The sequence below is a fragment of the Mustelus asterias genome, chromosome 9 (genome assembly GCF_964213995.1).
Source record: "Mustelus asterias chromosome 9, sMusAst1.hap1.1, whole genome shotgun sequence".
NCBI lineage: Eukaryota > Metazoa > Chordata > Chondrichthyes > Carcharhiniformes > Triakidae > Mustelus > Mustelus asterias.
Window position 1 is genome coordinate 103,004,692 of NC_135809.1, and position 27,313 is coordinate 103,032,004.

The 27,313-nt window shown below is 44.4% G+C and overlaps 1 protein-coding gene across 3 annotated transcripts in view; it reads left to right on the forward strand.

Annotated features, from left to right (window-relative positions):
• The window catches only part of dennd2b (DENN domain containing 2B), a 415,361-nt gene that overhangs the window by 65,786 nt on the left and 322,262 nt on the right, over positions 1-27,313 (forward strand). The window contains exon 1 of one of the 3 annotated variants that reach the window (XM_078220721.1): positions 12,256-12,638. The exons of the other annotated variants lie outside the window; for them this stretch is intronic. The gene's annotated coding sequence lies outside the window, so the exon portion shown is untranslated. Of the gene's footprint in view, positions 1-12,255; positions 12,639-27,313 lie in introns of those variants that run through there. 3 annotated transcript variants of the gene reach the window in all.

A 27,313-nucleotide genomic window follows, 5' to 3' on the forward strand; every position in this document is an offset into this window, starting at 1 on the left:
CCCAAAGAATCCTAGGATATATTTCATCAGGCCCAGGGGACTTATCGACCTTCAGTTTATTCAAAACTGCCAGGACATCCTCCCTCCGAACATCTATTTCCTCCAGCCTATTAGCCTGTAACACCTTCTCTTCCTCAAAAACATGGCCCCTCTCCTTGGTGAACACTGAAGAAAAGTATTCATTCATCACCTCGCCTATCTCTACTGACTCCATACACAAATTCCCACTACTGTCCTTGACTGGCCCTAACCTAGTGCACATGCTGTTGCCATTGTCTCCAAGCATAACCACTTTGCACTTTTTTTTCCAGTAAAACAACCTGGGCTACCTTTAATCTCTAACAATTAAACTACCTAGGCTTGCTGTTGGGCAGACTTCAGAACAGGTTGTGTTAACCCCCCTCATTTTACCTTCAAGACACATTCTGAAAACATAGTGGCACAGTGGTTAGCACTGCTGCCTCACAGTGCCAGGGACCCGGATTCAATTCTAGCCTCGGGCGACTGTCTGTGTGGAGTTTGCACATTCTCCCCGTGTCTGTGTGGGTTTCCTCTGGGTGCTCCCATTTCCTCCCAAAGATGTGTAGGTTAGGTTGATTGGAAGGCTAAATTGCCCCATAGTGTCAGAGGAATTAACAGGGTAAATATGTGGGGTTACGGGGATAGGGATTGGGTGGGATTGTTGTCGGTGCAGGCTCAATGGGCCGAATGGTCTCCTTCTGCACCGTAGGGATTCTATGATTCGATTCTATGATAATTATCTTATAAACCTCATAATTGTAGCATGACACCTGTAAACAGGTAAGAAATTCGGCATGATATTGATGGTGAGATGACTTATGTTGTTTTGTGCTTTTATACTCATTTTACCTCAGGTACTTTTATTGTTTTATTGTGTCATTGTTGCAGACAATCTCAATTTACACGCTTCAGAAATTCTAAATAGAGTGTTTTCTGTTCAAAGGCTCTGAAGTCAAAGATTTGAAAATAAACAATCCGATTACTCAGAAAATGGAGGTAGATAAAATTCAAGATACCACTAATCGGATACATATCAGAACAAATCACACAGCGTGTTTGCACTTGAATTGAGAGGCTTGGTTCCTCTCTCTATCAAACTGCTTGGCAACCACCTAAACAACTGAAGCGGCAACATTTGAAGTTAAATGGGAACAGGGGCCAGAATCTTTGTGTCGAGGTGCGTTCTGTGCAGCTGTAGTGTGAGATTAGGAAAACAGGAAGACTGTCTCACGGAAGGGCAGCACGGTGGCAGAGTGGTTAACACTGCTGCCTCAGCGCCAGGGACCCGGGTTTGATTCCTGACTTGGTACATGTTCTCCCTGTGTCTGCGTGGGTTTCCTCCGTTGCTTCAGTTTCCTCCCAAGTGTCCAAAGATGTGCGGGTTAGGTGGATTGGCCATGCTAAATTGACCCTTAGTGCCAGGGGGACTAGCAGGGTAAATATGTGGGGTTACGGGAATAGGGCCTGGGTGGGATTTGTGGTTGGTGCAGACTCAATGTGCCGAATGGCCTCCTTCTGCACTATAGGGATTCTATGGATTCTTTTTAACTCAGTAAGAAGTCTCACAACACCAGGTTAAAGTCCAACAGGTTTATTTGGTAGCAAACGCCACTAGCTTTTGGAGCGCTGCTCCTTCGTCAGGTGAGTGGGAGTTCTGTTCACAAACAGGGGATATAAAGACACAAACTCAATTTACAGAATAATGATTGGAATGCGAGTCTTTACAGCTAATCAAGTCTTAAAGGTACAGACAATGTGAGTGGAGAGGTTAAGCACAGGTTAAAGAGATGTGTATTGTCTCCAGACAGGACAGTTAGTGATCCCTGGCGCTGAGGCAGCAGTGTTAACCACTCTTTTTAACTGCCAGGCTGCTTTAAATTAATTTTTGTGGCTTTCCCACCCTCATGGGAAGGCGTTTATTGAAAGGTTGGAGGCCAATCTTGTGGGGAAACCACATAAGGCCAAAAACAAGGACAGGTCCATGCATTGTGAGAGAGATTGTGGGGTGGGGAAGATGGGTTATAGAACATTGGGGATATCCAGTTTGCGTGTGGGTGTTAAATGGTGGTCAGGGTTTGGTTTGCTCTATTCATGTTCTAATAGACTGGGGAGGGATGGGGGATGTTGGGTACTAATCATCATGGGGGTGGGATGTTCGATGGTGGTCGGAGGGCGGGGTGGTGGTGAGGTTGGGGAAAGGTGGAGCTTCTGATGTATTGGATGGAGGTTGAGTCTGATGCTGGGCCAGTGGATCCTGATCAAAGGGGTGAGGATCCAAGGTGAGTTAGGGGTCCAACAGTTGGCCAAGGGAGCAGATGGTAATGGGGCCAGGGGAGTAGACAGATCATTGAGGGGAAGGAGGGAGCGGTAACTGGGGTTACTGGGCAGCTTACTGTACCTGAAGAAAGTATTCTTGCTCCCCCTGACCCAAAAGTAGTGGAGTAAAGGCACTTACCTCTTGGATTCAGCTCTTCACACCTCCTTTAAACTGCCTGTGGTTAAGGATAGAATGGCTGTTCAAATGAAGTCACACAGCATCATTATGATATTTAAATGACCCAGCTGCTTTCCAGCGAACGGATTGGTCCTCCACCCACTTTTTCATTAGAACTGGAAGTGGGTGGGTTGACGGTAAGTTTGGTTGCTGTTTTATATATTTTCCTTTCAATCTTTGATATGAAGCTAACCCAGCATTTGTTGGCGAGTTGAGATTGAACCCAACATTTTTAAAAATTCATTCATGGGACATGGGCGCCGCTGGCTGACCAGCATTTATTGCCCATCCCTAGTTGCCCTAGGGCAGTTGACAGTCGACCACATTGCTGTGGCTCTGGAGTCACATGTCGGCCAGACCTGATAAGGACGGCAGATTTCCTTCCCTAAAGGACATCAGAGAACTAGATGATTTTTTCTGACAATTGACAATGGTTTTATAGTCATCAGTAGCTCCTTAATTCCAGATATTTTTTGTTGAATTCAAATTCTACCATCTACCATGGCAGGATTTGAACCGGGATCCTCAGAACAATTGCTGAGTTTCTGGATTAATAGTGGAGTAATAATACAACTAGGCCATTGCCTAGTGAGTGAAGTTGGATTTCAGCTGACTGTGTGTGGTGTGTATGAAAAGCAGTGTTTTCCCCACCTGCTGCAAAGATGGGATTTTGTGCCCTATCATATACGTCTGAGCTAACCAAATATGCATGCTCGTGAAACACACTGGATCACTAGTAGGTGGCCTTGGATTGGTCCACCATGCCATGGTCCCACTGCTACCTCACCCCAGGCGACATGTTTAAAGCACACCTGTACGCACCTATATCACTCAGTGCAGCCCAGGACTGCTGCACAACAATGAGATGGCTCCAAAAGCCAACAAGACTGCTGCCCCAAAGTTCAGCTTCCCCTCCTTGGACTGCCTGCTGGATGCAGTTGAGGCCTGCCGCGATGTCCTCGACCCCTGCTCCAGCCGTAGGTCCAGCTCCATATAAACGGCTCCCCAGTGCTTGCTCCGCAATGACTGCAGGGGATGGCAGGCAAGAAGGCAGCACCAGGCTTTTCAGAAGGGGCCCTCACCAAGAATGGATGGAGTGGAGCAGGGGTGGGACACAGGAGACGGCTTTCCAGCACGGTCATCACCCCCGCCTGGGATGCAGTGCCAGCCCTGGTCAATGCAAGCGCACTCCAGAAGAGGGCAGGCAACAGTGTCAAAAGAAGATGAATGATCCGCTTCACTCAGCCAGGGTAAGTGAACCAGCCCCAGTCTCCCACTGGGCCCCCTCTCACACCCTTCACACCTCCAACCCTTTCCTCACTCAGCCACCTTGGTCTCCTGCTCAGTCCCTCCAATGCCTTCAGCTGCCTAGACCCTAAACTCTGGCATTCCCTCCCTAAACCTCTCTGAATTCTTTACTGAGCCCCTAAAAACCTAATTCCATGATCAATCTTTTATTTGATGGAATATGTTAAACAACAATGTCCTCCCCAAAATATCCCATTCCTTTCTATGAGGAATGAAGTATGCAATGCAAAGCTTGAAAATCTTCACTGACTATTTCAGCCTGAATACTTTCAATGATTTCCCAGATGGTGTTTACAAAGGCTGTGTTTTAGAGCTGGAGGTACTCTTTTTTCTTCTATAAAGCTGAGTATATCCTTATTTGACTTCTATCACCTTCTCGCCTAATTATGGAATAAACTGCCTTCACCTCAGAGAAGCAAAACATCGTTTGGTTCCATTTCATCTCTACTGTCAGATCTCAAACTCACGAGCCGGAATTTTCCTGGACCGCAGTGGGATTTTCCATGGCAGAGACAGCCCGCCATTGGCTGCTGGCGGGATCTTCCTGTCCCACCATAGTCAGTGGCAATTTCCATGGCTCTTTTGTCTTGTCACTGGGGAACCTGCTGCAGGGTCAGTGACAGCAGGACTGGAAGATCCTACCGGCGGAAGGGCTGAAAAATTCCATTGCATTTCATCTTTGAATTCTCAATTCTGACTTCACATGTTTCACACAGAAAAATGTACAGTGAAGGATCTAAACAGCTAAAAAGAAATTCAGTTCTGTAAAAGGATCAATGGACTTGAAACGTTAACCCTTTTCCCCTTTCCATAGATGCTGCCAGACCTGCTGAGTTTACCCAGCATTTTCTGTTTTTATCACTTAGGCCTGCAGTTTGCTCCCTTTGGCTATCAATCTTTTCTTTTGAGTAGCAAATTGAACGTTAAACAAGGAGTAGGCATTCTCAGTTGGACAGGTGATGAATTGACTTTCTGAAGCTGAAGTTTCTCTGCTTTTCAAATTTTTAATTATGTATTTGGCATAAAACCAAGCTGATTTGTTTCACTCTCAGTGAATATTTAAATGTGACAGAAACTACAAAGTGTTTACCTCCTATCAAATAGTTTTGACTAATATTTAACTGGTCTTGATATTCATAGGATCATAGAATCCCTAAAGTACAGAAGGAGGCTATTTGGCCCATCGAACCTGCATCTACAAGAATTCCATCCAGGCCCTATCCCCGTAATCCCACGTACTTACCCTGTTAGCTCCCCCACCATAAAGGGCAATTTCACATTGCCAATCAACCTAACTCACACATCTTTGGACTGTGGGAGGAAACTGGAGCACCCGGAGGAAACCCACGCGGACACGGGGAGAATGTGCAGACTCCGTACAGACAGTGACCCAAGGTCAGGATTGAACCTGGATCCCTGGCGCTGTGACGCAGCAGTGCTAACCACTGTGCCACCCATTATCTCAACTTGACCAAGATTTCCTTATGTATCAAACGATAGCAAAATATTAGTGGATTATAATGGCCAGAATTTTCCGGCTGTTCACGCCAGCGGGATTCTCTGGTCCGGCTGCAGTGCATGGAGATTTGACTGAACACCAAATTCTCCTCGCAGCGGTGGTGGGGGGTGAACGGCTAGAAAATTCCGGCCAATATTAGGTAGCTTCAACACAAACCCCAATCTGTCTCAGAATTTCAATATGTCAACATTTATGTGACATACATCACAAGGTTAATGGAAAAATAAATGTCCAGCACTGAGAACAGATAACTTATACATTGTGTTCTAGTTCTCGGGAGAATGGTGCCACAGTGACCTTCTCGCATGTATTCTTCTCTTCTTACAGAACAGATCTCTTTGAAATCTGCTGCTGATCCCCTGGTGGTCCAATCCAGGGAAGAGTTAAGTAATTGCTACAAAGCACTGCGAAATCTAAAATAAAAATAGAAACTGCTGGAAATGCTCAGCAGGTCTTGCAGCACCTGCGGAGAGAGAAACAGCATTAATATTTTAGATCAATGCTTCTTCGCCTGTGCCTCAGGATATCTGACTGATGCTGGAGCAACATAAGTGGTGGTTTACACTGCAGAGCGCTGGTGACTATGTGAGAACAATGGATCATGAGTCAATAATGCCATTCTAATAATGATTATGATTCAAAATGAAGGGATGGAATTTTGGGCCTTGCCAGGGGCAGCATTGGCACCGAGTAGTCACAGCATTTTGCTTCGGCCTGCCCCAGGGCTACTGTTCCAAAAGTAGTGTTTAGCTAATTGAGCCACTCTAGGGGCCAATTGTGGGAGGCCAACTGGGGTTTTCCGATTGCCCTCCAGGCCTACACAGATGGTGAGGGACAGTCCAGCTGCCTGAAGACCAGGGTGGGCTAATATTCCAGTAAGGCTTTAGAAACCCCCCCACCTATCCAGCTTCAATAGCAGCTGAAGGCTGAATCCCCTGCTACTCACATCCTCGGGGTTACCATTGACCAGAAACTGAATTGGGTCAGCAATATAAACACTGTGGGTACAAGAGCAGATCAGTGGCTGGGAATTTTGTGGTTCATTACCTGTCCACCATCTACAAGGCATAGGTCAGGAGAGTGATGGAATACTTCCCAATTACCTGGGTGCATTTAAAAAAAAATATTTCATGGGATGTGGATGTCGATGGTTAGTCCAGCATCTATTGACCATCCCTAATTGCCTTTGAGAAGGTGCTGGGGAGTTGCCTTCCTGAACTGCTGCAGGCCGTGTGGTGTAGATGCATGTACTGTTAGGGAGGGAGTTCCAAGATATTGACCAAGCAGCAGTGATGTAGTTCCAATTCAGGACATTGAGTGGCTTGAAGGGGAACTTGCAGGTGGTGGTATTCCCATGAATTTGCTGTCCTTGTCTTCCTAGGTGATAAAATTCATGAGTTTGGAAGATGCTGTTGAGGGAACCATGGTAAGTTACTGCAGTGCACCTTGTAGATGGTAACACTGTGTGTTAATGGTGGAGGGAGTGGATGTTTGTGTAAGAGGTGCCAATCAAGTGGTCTGCTTTGTCCTGGATGGTGGTGTGTTTCGTGAGTGTTGTTGAAGCTGCACTCATCCAGGTAAATGGAGAGTATTCCATCACACTCCTGACTTGTGCCTTGTAAATACTGGAGAGACTCACCACAGAATTCCCATCCTCTGACTTGCTCTTGTAGCCACAACTTTTATATGGCTGATGCAGTTCCGTTTCTGGTCAATGGTAACCCTGAGGATATTGACAGTGGAGGTGGACAGTGGTGATGCCATTGAATGTCAAGGGAAGATGGTTTAATTCATCAACAACACTGAAGAAGCTCAACACTATCCAGGACAAAGCAGCCCACTTGATTGGTACCTAACCCATCACCTTAAATTCACTCCCTCCATCATTGGTGCACCGTGGCATTAGTGTGTACCATCTACAAAATGCACTGCAGGAACTCACCAAGCCTGCTTCAACAGCACCTTCCAAACCCAAGAGCTCTATCACCTGGAAGGACAAGGGCAGCAGATGCAAGGAAACACCATCACCTGCAAGTACCCCTGCATGCCACACATCCTGACATGGAAATATATCACCATTCCTTTACTATTGCTGGGTCAAAAACCTGGGACTCTCTTCCAAGCAGCAATGGGTGTACCTGCACCTGATGGATTGCAGCAGTTCAAGACGATGGCTCACCACCTCTTTCTCAGGGGCAGTTATGGATGGGCAACAAGGACTGGCCTTCCCAGTAATGCTCCCATCTAAAGAATGAATTATAACATGCAGGATGGGTGCTATGAGGAATAGAAATTGCCACATTTGTGGAGGATAGAACTTAGGATATGGTGCCATGTCTTCAGCTGCCAAGACTTTATGCTCTGAAGTACCCTCTTTAAACCTGTCCATCTCTTGACCTATCTTTCCTCCTTCCAGTTACTCTTTGACCAAGCTTTTAGTTATTTGAGTTCTGGAATATAAAGCTAGTTTCAGTAATGGTGACCATGAAGCTATCATTGATTCTTGTAAAAACCCAATCTGGTTCACTAATGTCTTTTAGTGAAATAAATCTACTGTCCTTACCAGGTCTGGCCCATACCCACAGCAATGTGGTTTACTCAACTACCCTTTTAAATGACCCAGCAAGCCATTCAGTTCAAGGGAAGTATGGATGAGCAACAGTTGTTGGGCTTTCCTGAATGCTCACATTCCATGAAAGAATCTGCCTTAATAACTCGTTATTTGCCTCAATGTCTCTTCTAGAATGGAATAGAATCCCTACAGTGCTGAAGAAAGCCATTTGGCCCACGGAGTCTGCACTGACCACAATCCCACCAGGCCCTATTCCCGTAACCCCACATAATTACGCTGCTAAGCCCCCTGACACTCGGGTCAATTTAGCATGGCTAATCAACCTAACTCGCACATCTTTGGACTGTGGGAGGAAACCGGAGCATCCGGAGGAAATTTGGAGGAAAGACACGGGGAAGAATGTGCAAACTTCGCACAGACAGTGACCCGAGACCGGAATTGAATCTGGGTCCCTGGCGCTGTGAGTCAGCAGTGCTAACCACTGTGTTACCGTGCCGTGTGTTTGATAATGTTCATGTGAAGTGTCTTTGGACATTTACCAGTTAAAGATGCTGCATAATTCGTTGTTGGTTCTGACATTGTTTGCAACATCAGAAGACGCTCTGAACTAGAAAGTTAATCTCACACTCAGTTGGGAGCAGCGTTCACAGGGAGTGCGTGGCGAGATAGCTCAAGTGTGGGAGCATTAGAGTGTGACTCCGGCTTTTATTAGTAGCCCCAATGAGTAACATTCTGAGAAAAATATCTGAATAAGGTGAATCTCAGCATTATCGATGTTGAAGTATATTTGAATGCACAGGATACAAAAAAAAGTAAGTTCAATAAGTCACACAATATCTGAATTTTTGCCATTTTTAAAGTGTTTCAATTCCTGCGTATCAGAGAATGTAACAGCACAGAAATAGACCATCACTTCAGAAATAAGCAACTCACTCTAGTCCCAGTCACCCAATCCCACACCTTTTAATATTCCTTATTTCGAGGAAAAATCCAATTTCCTTTTAAAAGAATTCACCACTAGTTTGTGGCAGAAAATTCCATATTCTGATCGCCGTCTGTGTAAAAGAATTTATTTCTAGGCTCACTTTAATTACTTTTGTATTTATCTTAGAGTTTTCCCCTTTTGTTAATTCTGAGAAGTATTTTTTCCTTTGTAAAGTTGATAAAACTTACAGAAAGTCAAGGAATATTGCCACAATGGCTGAACCTCTGAGCTGTTGATGGCTGGAGGCAGGATGTACTGAGTAATAACTTTTCAGCTTTACTACAAAGTGACTATCGAGATCAAAAAGTGTTTGGTCGGGTGCTGCACAATAGACTTGTGAGCAAAGATATCGTTTATAGAATAAAAGGGACAGTAACAATGTGGACATGGAATTGGCTAAGTGATGGGACACAGTGAGTAATGGACAATGGATAATTTTCAGGCTGGAGGAAGGTTTATAGTGGAGTCCCCTAGGGGTCAGTGTTGGGATCCTTGCTTTTCCTGACATATATTAATGACCTTGACCTTGGTGTACAGAGCAATCTTTACGGGTGATACAAAATGAGGATAAAGTTCAATGGGGAGAAATGTGAAGTGATTCACTTTGGTGAAAAAAGGACATTGAGAGGCAGTATAAAATAGGGTGTACAACTCGGGGGCGCAGGATTGAAGGACCTGGGTGTATATGCATGTAAGTCATTAAAGGTGGTAGGCAGGAGAGGATCAGAGGACAGTTGATAGACAGACAGTATCCTAAGGGAGCAGGAAGGGATTTTCTGCCCCTGTTTTTGGCAGGTGGGAATGGTGAAGGGGGCAGAGAATCAAGGGGGGATTCCAAAACATTTTTCACGCCAGCGGAATTTCCCCATTCTTTTTTGTCTTTGCCCCCTGACAGTGATGTAACTGAGTTCCTGCCATACATTGATGTGAGCTCCATTTGAATGCATTAACATTTACGTAGCAGCCTTCCTGCTGGACCATCCTCCCATGTAGAGAATTCCACCACCCCCCACCCCCCGTCACGTTGGTGGGTTTATAACTGGCTTTGAAGAATGGGGAACTGACGAACAGATCTTGCCAGGGCGCACAGGAAATTACAGCCCCCGGGAGGAGAGGGTAATGCCCAGGCAGTGCCATGACGGTGCCCAGGCACTGTCCTCTGGTACTGTCCTCTGGAACTACCCCCTGACACTGCATCCTGGCGTTGCCCATCGCTGTTTGGACACGGCCCTCTGGCAGTTTCAGGGCTGTGACAAACGGCACCACCAGGGGGCACCACCAGGGAGAAATGCCAGGAGGTAGTGCTGGGGCAGTGTCTGGACAGTGCCAAGGGTCAGTGCCCAGTTGTGCCAGTTATCAGTGCCAGGCTGTGTCATAGAAGCATCAATGGGTTCCATGGGAGTAGGGGGGGGGGTCCGTGTCCATGGGCAGGGGGTGGGGGTTCCTTTTTCTATTTCTAATTTCTTTAGATTGGGGCATCATGATCTTTCTGGAGCCGAGGTTGCTGGTGGGTAACACCTTCCCCTTCACTTTTTTTTCAGTGTTTAAAAACATGGTGGAAAAACCCGACAAGGCATCTGGCAGGCTGCCCTCTGCTTTACCTGCTGGAGACAACAGGTAGAAAAAAATTTGGAAAATTCCATCCCTGGGCTTTATTAATAGGGTAACAGATCTCCCACTCACCTAACGAAGGAGCAGCGCTCCGAAAGCTAGTGGTGTTTGCTACCAAATAAACCTGTTGGACTTTAACCTGGTGTTGTGAGACTTCTTACTGTGTTTACCCCAGTCCAACGCTGGCATCTCCACATCTTTATTAATAGGGACATAGAGTTCCAGAGCAAAGAGGTTATGGTGAACTTGTATAAGTCAATAGTCTGGCCTCAGCTTGAATATTGTGTCCAATTCTTAGCACCGCACTTTAGGAAGGATGTGAAGGTATTGGAGAGAGTGCAGAAACATTTTACCAGAGTGGTTCCAGGGATGAGGAGCTTCAGTTATGAAGTGTGTTTGGAGAAGCTCGAACTGTTTTCCTGAGAGAAAAGAAGGCTGCGAGGAGATTTGATAAAAGTATTCAAAATCTAGACAAAGCACGTAGTGAGAAACTGTTCCCATTCATGAAAGGATCGAGAATATGATGGCAGAGATTTAAAGTAATTGGTCAGAGAAGCAATAGTGATTTGAGGAAAAAGCTTTTCACGCAGCATGTGGTCTGGAATGCTTTGCCTGAGAGTGTGGTGGAGGTAGGTTCAACTGAAGCATTCATAAGGGAACTAGACTGTTATCTGAAAAGAAAGCAGGGTTGTGTGCAGGGTTATGGGGAGAATGGAACTAGGTGAATTGCTCATTCAGAGAGTTGGTGCAGACACGATGGGCTGAATGGCATCCTTCTGCACCGTAACATTTCTGTGATTCAATGACGTACAGTGTAGTATTAGAAAATTATGTGTACTAATGAAGGACAAAAGATTAGGAACTCAGCGAATGACCCTGACGCTGATAAAGTGCCACTAATGCAGGCTGAACACTAAAGAATAGTAAATTTTCTGCATTTATATTATTTACTTAAAGGCATATTGTAACCAGGCAAACTCAAGAATCACATAAATAAACAGCTGAAGTACTCTGTACAGTGGTTAGCACTGCTGCCTCACAGTGCCAGGGACCCGGGTTCGATTCCCTGCTTGGGTCACTGTCTGTGCGGAGTCTGCACGTTCTTCCCGTGTCTGTGTGGGTTTCTTCCGGGTGCTCCAGTTTCCTCCCACAGTCTGAAAGATGTGCTGGTTAGATGCATTGGCCATGCTAAATTCTCCCTTAGTGTACCCGAACAGGTGCTGGAGTGTGGCGACTAAGGGATTTACACAGTAACTTCATTGCAGTGTTAATGTAGGCCTACTTGCGACTAATAACTAAACTTAAACTTAACTCCTGTATTGAACCTGACCTGGACAGATTTAATGTTAATATTAGGTGCAAACACAAAATAGAAAGTGCCATATTTATTGATGCTGTCGTCCTTCACCCCAGTAACCACATCAAAACAATCACCAAAGGAAACGAGGGAGCATTATAAATGGTTTATCAGATCAATTTTAATAAGGAGATGAAAATGCCTGGAACCAAACTCTCAAACTTTGGCGAAGCAAAGAAAGGAACGCATTGAACATGTTTTGGGTGGGTACTGGGCATGTCTGTAAATACTTGCAACACAATAGCATTATTCATCTGATTTCATCACATTAAGGGAAAGTCTGTGTGTTAATACTAATCCAAGACAAGGTAATCTAGTAGAGGTGATATACTTCATCCCATATCCCATGAACAGAGTGCTGGCAATGCTTTATTGCTTCTGTCTACACACGACAAAAAGTGGACGTGATGGCTTGAGCTGTGTCACTTGGAGGAGAGGCTGGTTTGTAAGCTCATGCTGCCTCAGAGAGGGAGGTGGAGCACAGCTCTTGCAAAACTTTTTTTTTTAATCAAAAGGCATACGCTGTTTCATGGAACCTTCCCAGAACTGCAAGCAGGGACAACAGTTGCCATGCCGACCAGCCCAGCCTGTCAGCATTCTGCAATCCTGTTAGCTGGAAGTGTGCTGTGAAGGTCATGTGAGTCAGTTGTGGGAAGCCCCGGTGGGTATCCGAGTCCAAAACTACTGTTAGCAGCAGTTCAGCTAATAGGGAGGCTTGTCTGGGAAATAGACACCGGAATGGAGGGGAGAGGAAGGCACTGCGTGTTGCAGGTAATAACAGCACAACTCTGCTTACTTACTGTGTGGGCACCTTGGTGAAAGCTGATTTTTCAGCATTCTGGAGGGCCCCTTATTTTCATCAGTACACAGGCATATCCAACACTGTGAGCTGATGTCATGCTGAAATGAACAGTTGGATTCTATTAGACAAATGCTGAGAAAATTTTTTAATATTAACTAAATGCAAATGTAACCATATTTGGCTATTTGCTGCAGGACTTAGCTTTTATAAGAGTTTTAAAAGTGTTTTTTTTTCCTATGAAAATGTGATCACGTTGTGCTTGGCTTTATTTTTAAAAAGTTATCCTAAAAGGTTGTAAATCTCTGCAATTCCAAATGTCTTAATACTGTTCTTGTACTTTTTTAATTTAGCTCTGTCACACCCAGACTGGGTCTCTGAATCTTTTGATTAAAGGAAGTGTAAAAAGACAGCCTTGTTTTGCTGTCTCCCTCCAGCTTTCCAATTTGCATGTGGATTATTGCTCAGTTCATTGATATTCTCGACCATTTTCCTTCTCTGCATCCCTGGGCTAGGGCAAGCAGGGCACTCCGTCACTCTCTATACAGTGTGCCTTTGTCTACGGCCAAACAATGAAGTGTGGTTGTGATTGGTTTGCTGTTGTTTGGTGTTGTGAGTGGTAGATGCTGCTGTCAGCCTTCACTGTTCCCTGTGCCCAGTAGAAACACCTGGAACTAATTGAAAGCAAATGCAGCCAGGGCTGCGGAGGCATTTCTACCTCAGCTGCAGGCTGGCTGCAGGTTTCACTCCCACATGGAAGGATGGAGATGGAGGAGGTCCTTTTGTCTGGCCTTATTGACCTCTTTGTTTCTTTACTTTTACTTTTATGTCTCCTAGTGAAGTTAAAGGGCCAGCTCTTGTCTAATTCTCTTGACAACAAACTGGTGTTAATTTGCAGGTTAATAATGCCATTAAAAAGTGCTTTTTACGACATTTCCAATTTATTTTTTTGCTGACTTAAGGTAATTCTGCTATTTTTGAAACAGGAAATGTCTGCCTTACATCAGGTTTTCCATCTTTGTCCTTTTTGTTTAACTTATCACTGTAAATTAATCAAAACTTTCCGAGTGGGAATGGGCACCTGCTTGACAGGTGTGTATTCTTAAACTCTGCGTTAATGATTCAGTCCAGACTTTGAAATGAGGAAATCTCATAGTCTTCAACTATCTAGTTATATTTAGTCTGTACGTGAAAATCGCTGTCGCTTTTTAAAAGTTATTCAGTTCTGGATGGGGCAGATTGCTGGCAAGGCCGTCATTTTTATTTTATTATTGTCACATGTATTAACATACAGTGAAAAGTATTGTTTCTTGTGCGCTATACAGACAAAGCATACTGTTCATAGAGAAGGAAAGGAGAGAGTGCAGAATGTAGTGTTACAGTCATAGCTAGGGTGTAGAGAAAGATCAATTTAATATGAGGTAGGTCCATTCAAAAGTCTGATGGCAGCAAAGAAGAAGCTGTTCTTGAGTCGGTTGGTACGTGATCTCAGACTTTTTGTATCTCTTTCCTGATAGAAGAAGGTGGAAGAGAGTATGTCCTGGGTGCGTGGGTCCTTGATTATGCTGGCTGCTTTCTGAGGCAGCAGGAAATGTAGACAGAGTCAATGGGTGGGAGGCTGGTTTCTGTGATGGACTGGGCATCGTTAATGACCCTTTGTAGGTTTTTGCAGTCTTGGACAGAGCAGGAGCCGTACCAAGCTGTGATACAACCAGAAAGAATGCTTTCTATGGTGCACCTGTAAAAGTTTGTGAGAGTCGGAGAGGACATGCCAAATTTCCTTAGCCTCCTGAGAAAGTAGAGACGTTGGTGGGCTTTGTTAACTATAGTGTCGTCATGGAGGAACCAGGACAGGCTGTTGGTGATCTGGGCACCTAGAGTTCCCAACCATTTATCTTCATCTTAAACAGGAGCATTTTCTCCACAATGCTTCCTGAAGTCGATATCTCCTTCATTTTGTTGTCATTGAGGGAGAGCTTATTGTCCTCACACCAGTTCACCAAATTCTCTATCTCTTTCCTGTACTCTGTATCGTCATTGTTTTATTACCCTTGAGAAGATGGTGGTGAGCCACCTTTTTGAACCCCTGTGGTATAGGCATATCCATGTGCTATGGAGCATGTTCCAGGATTTTGACCCAGCGATAGTGAAGGAAAGTAATATATTTCTAAGTCAGGACAGTCTGTGACTTGGAGGGGAACTTCCAGGTGGTAGTGTTCCTTTGTATCTGGTGCCCTTTTCCTTCTAGATGGTAGAGGTTATGGATTTTGACAGTGTTGTCAAAAGAGCCTTGGCGAGTTGCTACAGTGCATCTTGGAGATGGTACACACTGCTGTTGTTGTACATCAGTGGTGGATGGGATGCCGATCAAGTGGGCAGCTTTGTCCTGGAATGTGTTGAGCTACTTGAGAGTTGTTAAAACTGCAATCATCTAAGCAAGTGGAGAGCAATCCATCACAGTTCTGATTTGTGCCATGGAGACTTTTATTCTTTTACAGGATGTGCGTGTTGCTGGCTACGTCACATGAGATAGTGGTGAGCCACTGCTGCCTTGAACCACTGCAGACCAGATGGTCAGCAGACTTTGAGGAGTCGGGAGATGAATTACTTGCCACAGAATTCCCAGCCTCTGGACTGCTCCTCAGTATTTATGTGGCTAGTCCAGTGCAGTTCCAGTCAATGGGATTTCCCAATATGGGGAATTTAATGATGGCAATGGTGTTGAACATCAAAAGGGTTAGATTCTCTGTAGCTGGAGATGGTCACTGTCTGACATGTTTGTGGCATGAATGTACTTGCCACTTATCAACCCAAGCAACTGCTGACCAACTGTAACTGCTGGCGGACACATTGCTTTGGTTTCTGAGGAGATGTGAATGTTACTGCAATCATCAGGGAACATAGCCACTTCTAACTTTTTGATGGAAGGAAGATTGTTGATGAAGTTGTCAAAGATGGCTGGACAAAGTATACTAGTGTGTTGTCCTGGGCCTGAGAAGATTAACCTCGAACAACCACATCCATTTTCCTTTGTGCTGGGAATGCCTCCAACTACTGGAGAGTTCCCCCCCTGATTCCCATTGGTTTCATTTGTTAACATCCTTTGATGCCACAATGTCACCTCACCTCTATAAATCAGTTCTTTTGTCCCTCTCCTTGTCCTGGAATGTGTTGAGCTACTTGAGAGTTGTTAAAACTGCAATCATCTCAGCAAGTGGAGAGCAATCCATCACAGTTCTGATTTGTGCCATGGAGACGTTTATTCTTTTCCAGGATGTGGGTGTTGCTGGCTACGTCACATGAGATAGTGGTGAGCCACTGCTGCCTTGGACCACTACCACAGCCTCATTTCAACCTTGGGGTGGGATCTAATGGATGCACTCTGTCACCCCTTTTAGAAATGGCTTGCTGAATTAAGCGCTGCTCAGACTATTAAAAAAAATGAAGCACTGATTCTGCCCAGTGAGTGCAATTGAAAAGTAAGCCAATGGTTGTGGAGTACCAGTAGAATTGGGAGGCCATATAAATGTAACGTCTTTTTTTACTGGTTATGTACGTCAGAGTTGCAATGAGAGCAAAGCTGAAATATATTGGAGGAATGAGATGCCGCTGTATTGCTCTAACCAAATCGGTGTTTGCTTCTGCTCACAAATCAGTGCCACATTTTGAAAATGCCACAATTTTTCCAGGTCCGCTCTTATTTGATATCTCCAGGAGATGTCAATTCTGCACCCGGAAAAATTCACTCAGGTGCTTTGGAGTAGTTACAGTCAGATTTTCATTCAACATGGAAATCTCTCCCGATCTGGTGGAACGATGATAGAACGTTCAGGCTATGAGGTGAAAAAGTACTTCAATACAAAAAAAATCAAGTTCTATTGTTGATGTAGAAAAGTGCTGTATGGTGTTAGCAGTCTCCAAATGTTAATACTGAAAGGACCCTGTTACTATAATTTCTGTGCTGTTGGGTTGGGCAGAAGCAATTGTTAAGGTGCATGCAAGGGAATTTTGAGTTTGGTAAATTTTACTCCAAAATCTACATTTAGGCACAAGATCTTATTGGCTTTAGAATAGAATCCCTACAGGAGGCCATTTGACCCACCGAGCCTGCATAGACAACAATCCCACCCAGGCCTTTTCCCCATAACCCCACATATTTACCTGCTAATCCCCCGACACACTAAGGGGCAATTTAGTACTGCCAATCCACCTAACCTGCGCACCTTTGGACTGTGGGAGGAAACGGGAACACCCGGAGGAAACCCACGCAGATATGGGGAGAACGTGCAAACTTCACACAGTCACCCAAGGCTGGAATTGAACCCGGGTCCCAGCGCTGTGAGGCAGCAGTGCTAGCCACCGTGCCACCCATAATTTATTTTCCTTCCTCCTCTATTTTCACAGCACCTGATGTTGTCAGTACATAGTAAAGGTAAAATTTAATAGATTTACTTGAAGAAACAAGCAATTTACTTCATATAACATACACGAGAGGAAGAGGGAAGCAAGGCAGGTAATTAGACAATACTGTGCATGGCCAGCTTTTGTAGATAGGCTGAGGGAATAGGAGAATTGTGCAGGGTACTTCTGATGTATTGCCTATAGACTAAGTAGGAACAAGAGGCAAACTAAAAAGCAGCTGGTTTGTTTTTTATAAAAACTTTCTAAAAACTATCTATTTCAATCTTTTAGGTAAACCTACAGAGGTTAAGTAGTTTAGGCTGTATATTAGGCAGAACATGATAGTAATTTCAAACCACTTTGCCCAGCTGGAATAGGATGGCCCACAGTTAACGTAATAGATCAACGGTGACTTGATGTGGCTTTAACAGTAAAAGGCTTTATTGCCAACAAATATATGTATACAACAAGGTCAGACTAGATTACCAATGCAATTGTTCAACTCCCTGGCTCCAACTGAGAGTCCCTCCTGTGATACATGACCCCCTGCCAATTGGCTCAGCTTCCTGCTGAGGTGATCCATAGGGTCCTCGCCAATCACATGGCCTCAAAATATCCCCCCCCCCCACCCCGCGAAGGGCCGCGCCACCGCACTCTTCAAAATCTTACCATTTGCTTTCCCCCATCCCTACCTTAACTAGGTAGCATGGAGCCCAGACACTGGAATATAAAAGGAATTGATGGCACTGGGATGGGGAGAAGGGCTGACCTTGACCCTGCCTGTGCAAAAGCTGCTCCAGGTTAATATCTCCCCATCCTCACTGTGTTTGAATTTGGTCAAAAGTTCAAATTTATTTAATGATTGATTTTGGGTTCACACATGCCTCTCAGCTGACGGTCTTTTGGAGTCTGTGAAGGATTCAGTCATAGGTTTACCCTCATGTTATTTAGCCAGTGATGGACTTGGTTACAGATCTAGTCAGTAAATAAATCATAAATAAGCTGCATGTTTCCTTTATTTTTTTAGCCTATCTGAATCACATATTTCTGTATTAGAAATACTGGCCATGCCCAGTATTCTCCAATCTGCTACAGGTTCACTTACATATCTCACCTGTTTCCCACTTAGCGAATGCATTCCCACTATGCAAGGCTGTGTCTTAAGTTTCACTCACATTCCATGGGAGGTTAAAGTTAACCAACAGTTAAAGAGAACAATCTTCATAGTGAAAAATATCGTTTGACAGATTTACTTTAAATGCTTCTTAGACGCATTTTTGTCTTGTATAGAAGCAAAATGCAGATGAAATTATTGTTAAAAAAACCTGGCACCTCGCTTCTGCGCCTAACTTCCCACTTTCAAAAGCAGTTTTCTCGAACACCCTTACGATGAAAACAGTACTCCTTTTAACATCAACAATAACTCTCAAGTTACTTTCTTTCTCACTACAGAGTTTTCATAGAATCATAGAAACCCTACGGTGCAGAAGGAGGCCATTCGGCCCATCGAGTCTGCACCGACAACAATCCCACCCAAGCCCTATCCCCATAACTCCAAATATTTACACCGTTAATCCCTCTAACCTATGCATCCCGGGACACTATGGGCAATTTAGCATGGCCAATCAACCGAACCCGCACATCTTTGGTCTGTGGGAGGCAACCGGAGCACCCGGAGGAAACCCACACAGATACGGGGAGAATGTGCAAACTCCACACAGACAGTCACCCAATCTGGGAATTGAACCCAGATCCCTGGAGCTGTGAAGCAGCAGTGCTAACCACTGTGCCACCATGCCACCCCTTTTATATTTTGCTAAACCACAATGGCTTACTGAACATGCACAGAAGTGTGTACAATATTATGCCAAGAATCTACAGCCCTTCTGCATATACTCGCTGGCCTTTTCTTTAAAGGGATGAATGTAAAAAATCTGAATTGAACCAAATCTCTCTCTTTCTCAGTTAATTGAAAACGTTTATATGAGCAATCTAGATTAATTGTTTGAGATTTGGCTCTTATTCTCCCATGACGTGCAGGGAAGGGCTAAATTGGAACATCAAAAATGGAGGCAAAGGCAGCTTTCTGTCAACCACGTTATTTAAAATAACAACTAGTTCGGGAAGTTTCAAAAACAAATTTTTTTTTACACTTTTGTACAATGAAACCATTTGTAAATCCTCTTATATCTAACACTTTCAAACCAATGGACCATGCTTCCATTCCCAGTTTCCAGAGTTAATAATGGCCACAAGTTATAGTCCAAGTTGAATATTTAAATGATATCAATTGTGCGAAAATGTTATCAGAAGAGAAACGGAAAGATGGCTTGAGGTAGTCAGCGATTTAAAAACACTGAAGTTGTGGTAACGGATATCAGAAATTTAAATGCAAATCCTAGGGAAGAGAGAGATCAACCTTTCAGAAATTGGAATCAGTATTAAGTGCACAAAGCATTCAGAATAAAGTTGAAGAATTAACAGTGATGGAAAGGTATGATTTTTTTCAAATTCACTTGTAGGACATGGGCGTCGCTGGCTGGCCAGCATTTACTGCTCATCCCTAGTTGCTTGCTAGGCCATTTCAGAGGGCAGTTAAGAGTCAACCACATTGCTGTGGCTCTGGAGTCACATGTAGACCAGATCAGGTAAGGATGGCAGATTTCCTTCCCTAAAGGACGTTAGTGAACCAGATGAGTTTTTCATGGTCATAAGTACTAGTTATAATGAAGGTTAGATCTGAACAGAACAAGGAGTGGAAAATTCTTGGTTACAACATTATTAGGACAGATGAGGATGAGGGAAAGGCACGGTGTATGTGAAGGATTCTGTCATGCTGCTTAAAGGAAAATCATTTGCAGTGGGTTGTATTAAAATCCATAAGGATAGCATTAAGAAATGAGAAAGAATGTATTTAATTTTTGAACCACCGGTCAGTGGGGATGAGGTGGAGGAAGGATTTGCAGACAGTTCAGAGGGATAGGCAAGAAGCCCAGGAGATTTTAACTATCCCAGATAGACTGGAGCAAGCTTTGTATGGAATGAGCAAATACTATTTAAGATGCATTCAGCACTACTTCCTTGATCAAATGCTTTGAGTCCTGCAAAGAAAAAAACATTATTGTATTTGGATCTGGGAAATAAAGTGAGGAAACAACTGGGAAATTGCAATTGGAAAATGGAAACATTTCAATGAAATAAAAAGAGACATGGTCCAAATTATGGGCAAAAACAATTCAACTGAAATCCACAAATATAAGATGGATAGAGTACAAAATAATGTGTGTATGTATGGCAAAAAGGGGTACACTAAAGAACAGAACTGCATAGGTTAAAACCGCACTGAAACTTAAAAGGGAGGTCTGTGATAAAGTTACAATGATGCATCCCGAAAAAAGACAAAATGTGACTCCAGACCCACAGCAATGTGGTTGATTCTTAAATGTCTTCTGTAATGACCAAACAAGCCACTCAGTTGTACGAAAAGGCTAGAGAAAATCTGAATAATCATAAAACCAGATGGGCCACCCAGCATCAATCTAGACACCAGAAATGAGAAAGTGATACCTTGTTCAGTGAATACTGCAAAGTTCTCCTAACAGCATCCAGTGATTTTTACCAAAATTAGGAGAACTGTCCCACACACTTGGAAAGCAACATCCCGACACAGTTATAGTCACCAAATCAAATCATACCTTGCAAAGTCCCAGACACCACCATCACCATCCCTGGGTACGTCCTGTCCCACTGGCAGGACAGATATACCAGAGGTGGCAGCACAGTGGTATACAGTTGGGGGGAAGTTGCCTTGGGAGTGCTCAACATTGACTGCAGACTCCGTGAAGTCTCATGGATCAGGTCAAACACGGACAAGGAAATCTTTTGCTGATTACCATCCACTGCCACTCCTCAGCTGATGAATCAGCTCAGCTCTATTGTGCACTGTTTGGAAGAGATACGGAGGGCATCTGGGGCACAGAATGTACTCTTGGTGGAGGACTTCATCATTAAGAGTTGCTCAGTAGCATCACTACTGATTGAGCTGGCCAAGTCCTGAAGACATAACTGCAAGGCTGGTCTGAGGCAGGTGCTGAGGGAAAAAACAGAGTTGCCCTCATACTCACTAATCCACCGGCCACAGATGTATCTGTTCATGATGATATTGGCAGGAGTGACCACTGCATAATCCTTGTGCCATCTTCACATTGAGGATATCTGCCATCATGTTGTGTGGCACAATCGCCTTGCTAAATGAAGTAGATTTTTAACAGAGCTACTCACTTAAAACTGGGCATCAATGACATGCTATGGGCCATTAGCCACAGCAGAATTGTACTTAACCACAATCTGTAACCTCATGGCCCACATACCCCACATTCTACCATTCCTATCAAGCCAAGGGATCAACCCTGGCTCAATGAAGATTACAGAAAGGAATGCCAGGGGCAGCACCAGGCATACCTAAAAATGAGATGCCAACCTGGAGAAGCTATAACTTGGGGCTAAACACTGAAAGTCGCATGCGATAGACAGAGCTAAGCAATCTCACAACCAATGGATCAGATCAGAGCGCTACAGTTCTGCCACATCCAGTTGTGAATGGTGGTGGACAGTTAGACAACCGGATGGAGAAGGAGGAGCTGTACAAACCCCCAATCTCAATGCTGGGAAAGCCCTGCATGTCAGTGAAAAAGACAAAACTGAAGCCACCTTCAAGTAGAAATGTCAAATAGGTCATCCATCTTGGCTTCCTCCTGATGTCCCCATCATACTTGCCAGTCTTTGAACAGTGCAATTCATTCCATGTGATATTAAGAAAGGGCTGAAGGCAGAAGATGGCAAAGAGTATCTACTTTGTTTAAGATGTGCTCTAGAACTAACCGGGCTTGAACCTGGCATGCAACAATATAAGTATAACATTGACATCTCCCTGACAATGTGGAAAGTTATGTCCTGTCCATTAAAAGTAGGAGAAATCCAACCCAGTCAATTACTGCCCCTTCAGTCTATTCTCATTCTTCAGCAGTGGTGGAAGGTGCTGTTGACAGTTCTTTCAAACAGCACTAAGTCAGCAATAATCTATCCATCAGTCCTCTGTTTGGGATCTGCCCCAACCCCTTTGGTCCGGACCTCATCGCAAGCTGTGTCCAAATATGGACAGAAGAGTAAGAAAGCGTGACTATCCTTGACAACAGGGCAGCAAGATTGAAGCTGATGGGAATTGGGGCAAAGCTCTATACTGGTTAGAGTCATACCGAGAACAAAGAAAGATGGTTGTTGGAGGCCGGGGATCACAGCCAAAGACTTGGCTGAAGGAATTCTTCAGGGTAATGTCCTCGGTCCAACCATCTTCAGCTGCTTCATTAACAACCTTCCCTCCGTCATCAGGACAGAATGTGGATGTCTGCTGATGGATTGCACTCACAACCAATCAGAAACTGAAGCAGTCTATGCCTTCATGCAAGATCTAGCCACTGTTCATACTTTGGGCTGAAAAGTGGCAAGTAACATTCACACTGCACAACTGTCAGGTAGTGACCATTTCCAACAAGAGAGAATCTAACCATTTCCCCTTGGCAGTTAACAGCATCACCATCGCTGAAAACCCCACCAACAACACCCTCAGGGTTACCATTGTCCAGAAACTTAACTGGACCAGCCATAGGAATACTGTCAGCTCAGAGGCAGTCAGAGATTAGGAATTATGCGGTGAGTAATTCACCTCCTGACGTCCCAAAGTCTGCACAAGTCAGTAATGTAATAGAATACTTCCCACTTGCTGGATGAGTTCCTGTTCCAACAACACTCAAGAAACTTGACACCATCCAGGACAAAGAAGTCACTTGATTGGCACTCCATCCACCACCTTAAACATTCACTCACTCACTCCACCACCAGCACACAGTGGTACATCTACCATCTACAATCTGCACTGTAGCAACTTTTCAAGGCTTCCTCAACAACACCTTTAAACCCACAATCTCTGTCCTCTAGAATAACAAGGAAAGCAAACTTATGGAACCAGTATCTGCAAGTTCCCCTCTAACTCATGCATCATTGCCACTGCAGCGCCTTCACTGTTGTTGGGTCAAAATCCTGGAACCTCTTACTTAACAGCACTATGGATGTACCTACACCATGTAGACTCCAGTGGTTCAAGAAGGCGGATCACCACCACCTTCTCGGAGGCAATCAGGTAATAAATATTGGTTTCACCACCGATGCTCACATCACATGAATGAATGGTTAAAAAAGTGAATCTGAAAGGATGCTACAAGATCAATATCTAGAAATAGTTTGGACTTTTATTCACATGCCTGGCCACCATCTGGCTTGTGCGACGATGGTTTGTACCTTGGTGATCAACCCTGTGTTCAGGTAAATCAGAATGCCTTCTCCGGGGTGGAAACCCGGGCAAAATTAGTGGAGTCCTTGGGCTGTCCAAGTGTCAGGGTCCACCTTTTGATCTCATTGTGCTTTGCATTCCTTTGGATGCAACCGATGTGTGGTTTCAGGAGTTGTCGGAAAGATGGTAGGAGATTTTTTTTATTCGTTCGTGGGACATGGATGCCACTAGCTGGCCAGCAGTTATTGCCCATTCCCAGTTGCCCTTGAACTGAATGGCTTGATCGGCTATTTCAGAGGACAGTTAAGAATCAACCAGATTGATGTGGGTCTGGAGTCACATGTAGGCCAGACAGGGTAAGATCAGCAGATTTCCTTCCCGAACGGACATTAGTGAACCAGATGGGTTTTTCTGACAATCGACAATGGTTTCATGGTCATCAGTAGATTCTTAGTTCCAGATATTTTTAAATTGAATTCAGATTCCACCATCTGCAGTGGTGGGACTTGAATCCGGGTCCCTAGAACATTAGCTGAGTTTCTGGATTAATAGTCGAGCGATAATACCACTAGACCATTGCCTCCCCATTAGGTATTGTTAGATATCAGTCTACCTTTGGACTCCAGATTTTGCGTCAACATTTACTCCCTTATCCTTCATTAAGCTTTTACAAGTCAGGTGGGCTATTTGCACATAGCTAGGAGATTGATTGATGAGATATTATTATTTTACATTTTTTTACAATGGGTAAGAATGTAGCTGTAGGGGAGGGTACAGAAGCATTTTTTGGAAATGACTGTAGAAAGGAAATAGGTCCAAATAAAAAATAACAGAACTCTAGACTGTTGAAAATAATGCCAAAGATAGTGGACGCTCTGGACAGTTTTTTCAATCCTGTTCTTTTATAAATAGTGATTTTTGATATTTTGTAGAGTTATTATTTATTCTTTCACATGATGTGGGCATCATTGGTTAGCCCAGTATTTATTGCCCATTCCTAATAGCTTCAAGAAGGTATTGGTGAGCTACCTTCTTGAACCGCTGCAGTCCATGTAGTGTAGGTACATCCATATTGCTGTTAGGAAGGGAGTTTCAGGATTTTGACCCAGCAATTATGAAACAATGGGGATACTGTTCCAAGTCAGGATGGTGTATGGCTTGGGGGGAATGTTGGTGGTGGTACTTCCATGCATCTGTTGCCCTTATCCTTCCAGACGGTAGGGGTTGCGGATTAGGAAGGTGCTGGTGGGTTGCTGCATTGCATTTTGTCGGTGATTTGCACTGTTGTCACTGTATGGAATGAATGGATGTCGAAGGTGGTGGCTAGTGTGCCAATCAAGCGGTCTGATTTGTCCTGGATAATAAAAATGTTTCTTGAATGTTCTTGGAGCTTTGGTCTATGAAATGGGAAAAGAATATTGACTGTTTGAGGAGTCAGTGACAAGGACTCATCAATTTAAAACCGTTACTAAGAAGATGAGGAGAGAGGTTAGCAGAAACTTTCTCATGCCACATAGAATGCTTTGTCATTGGGAATGGTTCAGGAAAAGAATATTGCATCTTTAAAGAGAAAATTTTCAGGTAACAGATGGTTCAAAGCTTGATGTGGGGAGAACTTGAGGAAGTGAGAATACCTTTGGATAGCCAGCACAGAAGTGAAGGGGCGAATGGCCTCCTATGCTGAAAAAAATCTATATTTCTATAACTTCCAGCCTGCCCAATTTGAGGATTTTGAATGTTTTTTGTTGTATATTTTGTTTACTGGACGCTTGGCCTCAAACACTGCTTCCAAACATGATGGGAAAGATAGCTGCACATGGACTTTTCTGTCACCCTGACTGAGTTTACGGTAATGTTATAGAAGCAGTTTTATTGTTTGGACCTGTCACCTTATAACACAACGGTTTAATCTATTGGTGCAAAACATAATGTGCAATTTTAAGGTGGTAATGTGTATAAAATAAATAGTTAAGATGGTGCAGAAAGGTATTTATGTAGTTGAATTTAAACATGAGGATGAATTTCCACAGGGACTCTTGATTGTCTGTAGCACCTTTGGAAACCCAGGGGAAATAACATAAATTGTCATTTCTGTCATGTCTTTGGGATTTTCATGCATTTTTTGCTGAAGTTATGGGGGGGCGATGAGGAGAAACCCCACGCTCAGAGAACCTGGCAAATTCTTTGAGTTCTGCCTCCTTATCTTTTCCAGTAGGACATCAGCAAGGGGTTAGGCCACAAAGATGGACTGTTTCGTGGGAAGGATTAAATTATATGAGTGTATTTTTGATTTCTAAAAATTCAAAACCTCATGGAGAACTCCTTGCGTTGCAGCACACTTGCATTAATCTTTTGGTTTAAAGAAAAGCTAAACGAGTCATGTTGAAGTGATATTATTGTCTTTGGAAGGATCATAATTGGGTTGTCACTTTCGGTTTCTTGTAGTTATTAATTCTTCTGCTTAACCCAACAAACATCATCAGATTTAACTCCAGCATGATTACTGATCCTTCTGCCAACATATTGTGTCGGGTTTTCCCCATGCCTCAGTCGTATTAATCTGAGCCTTAGAAATTGGGAAGCTCCCAGGTCAGTCTTCAGTTAGCTCATGTCAGCCAGAGCACAAGTAAGATTGGCCTCAGTACCCTGGCTTGAGAAAGGGACAATTATTCGACGTTCCCATTCCTAATCACTACTTGGTGGGCTCTGCTGGAAGAGTATGCATTGGGGGACACACAGGATTAATCTTATTGGTAATGCACCAACCCCCAGCCACTATGGTCAAATACCCTGGTTATCCTTATTGTTACACTGTAAGTGTTTCAAACTGAGATGCAGCAATTTGCAGGCATGGTCAGTGTGGTTAATTTGCTGCCACGGTTCACCACAGACTGGCAGGAATGAGGGTGAGTTTGTACTCAGATTGAACAAACCAATGCAGTGAGTGAAAATGAGGCTGGAAGATCCACCTAGCTTGTGCTAAAGGAAGAATCTCACGGGGGATGGTGGAACTGCGAAAGATGGTTCTGAGATTATAAATTCCCAGGCTGAGAAAGGTAAAGAACGCAAGTAAACGCAAACGGGGGAAAGTTCTGTCCCGTGGTTTAAATTATAATTTGCAAAGATAGTGTTGAGTCATTAGTGCTTTTGGTCTCTTGTTACAGTGAAAGTTTTAAAACCCATTGGGCCCTATTTTACCATTGCGTCAAACGGGCGTGAAAATGTGGTAAAGTCGGGTGTGAGGCCATTAACGCAATCCGCGCCCACGCAGATGCCACTTTACTGAGACCCGGGAATGGCTGCGACCCGATTCGTGCCCGAAACGGGTGCAACGGCGATTTAAATGCATTTGCATGCATTTAAATTGAATGAATGAACTGCCCGCCCAACTTTATCAGCATTTCCCCCTTTACCACCGTGTTCGGCGATCCGGAATTGCACCAAAATGAACCTGCTGAATAAAAGTCTGAATCGGGTGCTCCAGCTGCTGAAGAGCGAGTTCAGAGCTTCCAAAGGCTCTTTGACTCAGATTGGTGGTGGGGGAGTGGAGGGAGGCGGGCCAGATCATTCTCTGGTTGGGGTGGGGGGGGGTGGGGAGGAGAGTGAGGCCAGATCATTCTCTGGGGGGCGGTGGGGAGTGAGACCAGATTGTTGTCTGGTTGGGGGGGGGGGAGGAGGAGGAGGAGGCGGGTCAGATGCATCTCTGGTGGGGAGGTGGGGGGTGGAGGGAGGCCCGATCGTTCTCTGGGGTGGGGGGGTGGGAGGAGTGAGGCCAGATCATTCTCTGGGGTGGGGGAGGGGGGAGTGAGGCCAGATCGTTCTCTGGGGAGGGGGGAGTGAGGCCAGATCGTTCTCTGGGGAGGGGGTGAGGGGGAGTGAGGCCAGATCATTCTCTGGGGC